General features: G+C 44.6%; 1 pseudogene; it reads right to left on the bottom strand.

The window, feature by feature from the left end:
* Window positions 1–5268: 5268 nt before the first annotated feature.
* LOC149914424 (syncytin-A-like) lies at window positions 5269–7070 on the bottom strand (annotated as a pseudogene).
* Window positions 7071–7348: the final 278 nt, after the last annotated feature.

Below are 7348 nucleotides of genomic sequence, written 5' to 3'. Positions count from 1 at the left end.
CAGAATACATGGACTCAAGGAGAAGTCAGAACCAATCCTTTGCGATGTGCGCAGAAGAAGCCGCTTCTTGATGAAAAGCATCCGGCTGAAGTCACACCTTTCTCGGCATCCAAGAGAGCCGAGACCGGTGCTGAAGGCAGAAAGCGGCATTCGGGGAGAACCGCGATTTCTCGGCCAGCAACTGCAAATTCTCCGAAACGGTTAACCACGAGTGGCGCTTTCGACCTACGAGAGCGACGCAGTGAAATTTTGATGCGGTTAACTTCGGAATTCAGCATACTGCATTGCCTGAAAACAGGGGTTTTTTTGTCCGCAGGAAACAATCCACAACTCTCGACTTTCTGTAACGTCCTCCGTGAATGCACAGTGTGTGTCGCGCCTAGTACTTCCAGCTGCTTTATTAGAGGGGCTTTTCCCTTCTACTCTGTTCGTCACAGGATGCTGAAGTGTAGCATCGGATAAGCACACAAAAACGAAATATCGCAAGGAATCAAGGGAAAGACAGAAGAATGAGAGAGAAGCGTAGTGCAGAATGCATGGACACAGCTGAAGTCTGCAAGCGGTATTCGGGGAGAACCGCGATTTCTCGTCCACAAACTGCAAATTCTCAGAAGCGGTTCAGCGCGAGTGCCGCTTTCTGCCCACGAGACCGAAATAGCAGAATTCCGATGGCGAGAACGTGTGAATTGAGCTTGAGGCTTTTTCTCCAAACAGCGTCTTTTTGTTCCGGAGGCAAGAATCGATCGCTCTGAACTTTCTGCATTACATCTGCAGGTTACCGAATATTCATTTGCATTACTAGGAAGTGCTCTCCATTTTTCTCTTTTTCATCCCACACGAAATGTCTTAGTAGAGAAGCTTTCCTGTCTATATATTTTCGTCACAGGCTTCAGAAACAGAGAACCACCCAAAAGCCAGGATGTATATTTATGAAAACCTGTATTTCTGGTAGGAAATGTCATCTCTTTGGGAGAATCATGGTTAGTCATGAATAAATGAAATCTTCTTTGGGGGAAAATGCGACATTTCTAGTGGAAAATGTCATCAATTTGGCGAAAGGCTGAATGTCCGGGCAATAATGTCATTTGATTGGAGAAATGTGGCATTTCTGGGAGAGAATGTCCTAATTTGTGGAGAAGATCCCGTACTGCGAGGGAGAAGCATGCATTTCTGAGAGAAAATCTCCTAGTTTTGGATGAAAGAGTCATCTTGCTAACGAACTTCATGGAGAAAGTATGAGGTATTTTTAAGAAACCTGGTATTCGCTGGAAAGAGTCTCTGTGATTATGCGTCTCATATTTGGGACAAAAATGCTACTTCTGTGATAAAAAGCCATATGATTGGGCATAACTAAGTGCCAAAAAGTCTAATTGGGAGGAAATGAAAGAATTTCCAAAAAACATGGCATTTCTGGGAGAAAAGATGGTATTTCCGAGGAAAATGTCCTCTGTTTCGGGGAATGCTGGTATGTCTGGAGGAAATCTAATTTGGGAGGAAACTGTGATATGAAGTCTAGAAAAGTATGATGGTAAGGCTCATCCTGTGGAGTGTGAAGTAGTACTTGTGGTAGAAAATGTCATCTGTTTGGGAGAATGGTGATATTTGTGGGAGAAAAGATCGTATTTTTGTTGGAAAAAGTCACTTTTGTCATTGACATATAGTATTTTGTGGATGAAGCGTGAAGCATATCTAAGAAAAGCTGTTTTTCTGGTAGGTATAGGTCTGGTAGAAAATGTAGTCTTGAGGATTGAAACATGATAGTTGTGGTGGAATAGATCGTGTGTTTGGGCAAAAAGCAGTATTTCTGGGAGCTAATCTCATTGGATTGGAGAAAGCTGGTATTTCTGGGAGCTAATGTGTTCATTTTTAAAGAAAATGCTATCCTCTGGGTGAAAAACGAGCATTTCTGGGAGAAAATGTCATGACCTAGGGAGAAAAGTGGGAAAGCGTGGGAAAGACTGTCCCGTAGAGGAGAGCAACTGCGGTATTTTTGGTGTGCCAAGTGGTCTCGGGGAGAAAATGGTAAATACGGGAGACAGTGTTCTTCTGGAGGAGTGCCAAGTAGTATTTTGGAGAGGAAACGTCAGGTATTTCTCAGCAAAGTGTTGTTTCCGGGAGATAGTAGCAGACTTGGTTGGAAAAGGACAGGCGCTTGTGAGCAAGCTGGGTTTTTTGGGAAAAAGGACGTATTTTGAAGAATAGGCAGGAATTTCTGGGGGATTATATTCCATCTTTGGTAAAAACCTGGTGTATGTGGCAGAAAATGTCGTGTATTTGGGAGAAACCTGGTGTATGTGGAGGAAAAGGCCATTTTGATGGGAGTCAGTGTGATCTTGAGGAGCGTCAAGTAGTATTCTTGAGATGAAATGGGTGGTTTTTCTTGGAGAAGTGGTATTTCTGGGAAAAAAATGTCTTGTTTTGGGGAGAAAATGTCCTATGTTGGGGGGCAGAAGCTGGTATTTCTGTGACACTGCCATCCTTATGGGGGTAAGTGTGATCTTGAGGAGTGTAATGTAGCATTTTTGGTAGAGAATGGGAGCTATTTCCTGGAGTAGTGGTATTTGTGGGAGAAAATGAGCTCTATTGGGGATAAAAATGGTCTTTGTGTGTTAAAATTCCACATTTCTGGAAGAAACTGTCCTCTTGAGGAGTGTAATGTTGTATATTCAGGTAAAACTCGGAAATATTCAGCAGAGTCCTGGCATTTCTGAGAGAAAATGTTCTCTCTTTTGGGAGAAGGCTGGTATTTCCGGGAAAATAGTGTATTTCTGGAGGGAAATGTGCTCTTTCGAGTTGCAATGTGGTATTTCTAGGAGGAAATGCAATCGACATGAAAGAAAAGTTGTACTTTGTGGAGAATCTCTCCTATGTTTGGCTGCAAATGTCACCTGGAACAGTTGAAAATAGTATGTTTTGGAGAAATGTCTGCTGTGGGGGGGAGAAGGTGATGAAGGTGAGAAAGCTGGTATTTCTGGGAGAAAATGCCAGGTATTGGTGAGAAAAGAGATGCTAGAGAGGGAAAAGGGTCTCGCAAAAACGTGACCTTCTCCCCCCACATCAGATGTTCTCTCCCAGAAATATGGCGTTTGATCACAGATATACTCTTTCCATCCCTTATCTGGTACATTTTCCCTAAGTAATATCACCTTGCTCACAAAGACGTTACACTGTCATCCCGAATCTCTATTCTATTCCCCTAAAGATCGCTTTCACCAGAAATCAAGGACATTTCCTCCAAGACATACCACTTTTCTCACGTAGATACGATCTTTTTCATCATTTTCTTCAAGAAACACAGGTTTCTCACCGATCTAGGAACGTTTCTTCCCAAAAGAAGACATTTTCTCCCAGAAATACCACTTCTCTTAGAAATACCACCCGTTTCATCCCAGGAATTCTACTTGACGCTCCTCAAGATCACACTGACTCCCATCACAATGGCCTCTTCTCCCATATAGACCAGGTTTCTCCAAAACATGGCATATATTCACCCAGAAATTCCTGTCTATTCTTCAAAATACAGACCTTTTCCCAAAAAACCCAGCCTTCTCACAAACACCTGTCATTTTCGTATCCTAAAGAATACATTTTCTACCAGACCTATGCCATTTCCTCCCACAAATACCGCCCTTCTCCCAAATACTGGCATTGCCTCCCACAAGTACTACTTGGCCATCCAAAAGAGGACATTTCCCCCCCAGAGAAGGAGACTTGCTCCCTGAAAAAAGAGCTTTCTCCCCAAACAGATGAAGTTTTCTACCAGAAATACAGCTTTTCTGAGATATGCTTCACGCTTCATCCACAAAATACTATATGACAATGCCAAAGGTGACTTTTTCCAACAAAAATACGATCTTTTCTCCCACAAATATCACCATTCTCCCAAACAGATGACATTTTCTTCCACAAGTACTACTTCACACTCCACAGGATGAGACTTACCATCATACTTTTCTAAATTTCATATCACAGTTTCCTCCCAAATTAGATTTTCTTCCAGACATACCAGCATTCCCCGAAATAGAGGACATTTTCCCCCAGAAATACCATCTTTTCTCCCTGAAATGCCAGCTTTCTTTGAAATACTTCCCATTTCGTCCCAATTAGGCTTTATGGCACTTTGTTATTCCCAATCGTATGCCTTTTTATCACACAAGTTGCATTTTTGTCCGAAATATGCGACATATAATGACAAAGATACCATTTTTCTCCATGTTTGGGACATTTTCTGGAAGAAATACCAGTTCTCTCTTGAATGTGGGACGTTTCCTTCCTGAAATATTCGCTTTGTCACCAATACATGACCTCTCCCTCCCTCAATCAAAAGATGAGACTCTTTCCTGGGAATACCAGGTTTCTTAAAAATACCTCATAGTTTCTCCATGAAGTTCGTTTGCAAGATGACACTTTCACCCAAAACTAGATTTTCTCTCAGAAATGCATGTTTCTGCCTCCCAGAACGTCATCTTCTCCCCAAATTAGGACATTCTCTCCCAGAAATACCATATTTCTCCAATCAAATGACATTACTGCCCGGAAATACAGCCTTTCGCCAAATCGATGACATTTTCCACTAGAAGTGTCCCATTTCCCCCAAATACATTGCATTTTCTCCCCACAGAAGGAGATTTCATTTATTCATGAAAACCATGATTCTCCCAAAGAGATGGCATTTTCTACCAGAAATACAGGTTTTCTTAAATATAAGTCCTGGTTTTTGGGTGGTTCTCCGTTACTACAATTCTGAAGCTTGTAACGAAAATATATAGACGGGATAGCTTCTCTACTAAGACATTTCTTGCATTCTCGGATGAAATAGAGACTAATGGGAGCACTTCCAAATAAGGCAACTGAATATTCATGTTCCTACTTCTCCTTGAGTCCATGCATTCTGCACTAAGCTTCTCTCTCATTCTTATGTCTTTCCCTTTATTTCTAGCGACATTTCGTTTTGGTGTGTTTATCCGATGCTACACTTCAGCATTCTGTGACGAACAGAGTAGAAGGGAAAAGCCCCTCTAATAAGGCAGCTAGAAGTTCCAGGAGAGACACACGTTGTGCTTTTGGAGAGGACGTTACAGAAATGTTGTCTCTCTCTGTATCATTCGTCTTCTACCCCGTGAGACGCTGCATAGCCAACGAAGCCGACCCTAACCAGGTCGGGGCCAAATGCTTGCACAGACCCCAAGAATAGGTGAAGCAAAATGGCGTTTATTAAAATGTAGCAGGCACTTAAATATTCCTGTCCCGCTTTGTCTACACCCCTTGCATACACGCTGTCCTATTATGGGGCAGCACTTGGCAAGCCCTGAGCATAGGGAACCTGACCCCGTCACATACCTTTTCCTCGCCACGCCTACTACATCTCCCCCTCCCTATGCTCAGGAATATCCCGTAACAGCGCGAGCGCAAACGCTACAATTGCTCTCGATACCTGTGATACTCTATGCGTTGATCCATAAGCTGCCACATGATCCTCAGCAAACAATTTTGAAAGCACATAATCACGCACGGCAGAATAGCGGCAATACATACAATTACCAAGAGTGCCAACACCATGCCCTTAACGATCTTCGCGATCCAACTCCGAAGTTGCCAAACGTCTTCTTGAACCAGTCTCCGATGGGGTCGTCGTCCACCTGGATCTTCTCTGTATGGTCTCGCAGGGCTTTCAGCTCTTTATGGATGGATACACTGTGGTCGCTAAGATTGAAGCAACACATTCCTTCTAGGTCTTCACATCCATGCGCCTGTGCCAGGAGCAAGAAGTCGATGGCTGCTCTGTTTTGCAGCACCGCATGCCGAATGCTGTTTGTGTCCTCTAACATCGCATTCAGTACTAATGTCGTTAAATTCGCCTGCTTAACTGACCAACATGCTAGGCGTTCTATCTGAGCCAAGCTCTGCGCTGCAGCAACCCCAGGGGCGAAAATCGATGCGAATATCCGTGCTGTGGCACTCCATAACTCTACCTCGTCGTTACAATTCTCCGGGAGCGGGCTCGAACGCTTTCGGCGGTGATGGTGACCCGTGATGCTAGGGCCGTACTGCATCCACGTTGTGAAATTCGGAGACAGTAACGTCAGCTCCCCTAGGTAACAGGGTCCCCCTAAGGCATTGTGCGGGATGCCCTGCCAGGCTCTATCCCCACAGATCAAGAAGATTCCAGGGGGCTAGCCATTTTGTTATTCCATAGCACCTCGTTGGCACCCCGTTTGAAAGTGAACCCATACCCATAAAAGTCCCAAACTGCCATACAATTAAATGAGGATCTACCGCTAAATTTAGAAAGGATCCCACCCTTTGACAAGCAGGTTGTATTGCGCCCTGTGAAGACCCGTGTTTAATTTTTGGTATACCCGCAATAACCCGTCGTGATAGAGAAAGCGTCCGTGCTTGTAGGGCTAACTATAGTCCAAGAGGTCTCATTGTACGGCCTCAGCCGCGGATCTGTTCCTGCCCATCGGGCAATTTGGGCCAGCAATTGTCTTTCTAATCCCTTGGAGCCGTCAAATACCCCGTCAAACAAGTCGCAGGTAATGAAATTCCTTTCCTTCCAGCACGCTGACCCGAAGGTAATACAGGTACGCGTGCCATTATGTGACCCATTTCGTACCTTTTGGGACCCCAAGATATCTAATTCCTGCGGATCCCATGGAAGAGACACGTTCAGAGATTTTATTAAACATGCCGTTTGGCTTGCTAGATCGGTGTTGTTACGGCAGCTGGAATGGTTTGTGGTGTACCCTGCAAAGGCTTCTAATGTGTATTGAGGGATGCCCACTAGGCAAGTGCGAAAGGGTGAGGTTGCCAATTGCAAGCTAAGGCAAAAGTCATTTTGGCCCGTCTTATTTGCCCAAGTAACCCATAAATTCCCTGGCTGTGACAAGAGGTGAACTCCCCCCGCTCCCTGTAATAAAGCAATAACCACCACACACACCAGGCATAGTATTTGCCTGTTAGAAACGCATTTTCTCGTTGGCAGCAACGGTTGCGTCTCCTCCACGCTCCTCCCGTCCTTCTTTCGGGGTTCCTGGGCTGTCTCCTCCTTCGGCGTTCCCAGGAGCCATACCTGCAAAACTCAGAGTCCCGCGTTACTGTTCTCTTTCATCAGATCTGGTTTGACCTTTCTCGCCGGGATCCACATGACACTTCCCGTATTGACATGTTTTACAGCAGCATACCCTCTACCCCACACTAGAATCCTCCATCCTGACTCCCATATTCCTGCCTCCGTTCTTATTTTGACTAGAGGGCCTTCCTCTAGAATTCTGGGTCGCCAGTGCTTTTCTACTGGCGCCCTGCTGGCATCCCCTCTTTCATAGTGATTCAGGGCAAACTGAGCTTT

The sequence above is a fragment of the Phasianus colchicus genome, chromosome 29 (genome assembly GCF_987193195.1).
Source record: "Phasianus colchicus chromosome 29, bPhaCol1.hap1.1, whole genome shotgun sequence".
NCBI lineage: Eukaryota > Metazoa > Chordata > Aves > Galliformes > Phasianidae > Phasianus > Phasianus colchicus.
This window is presented reverse-complemented; position numbering and strand designations above follow the sequence as displayed.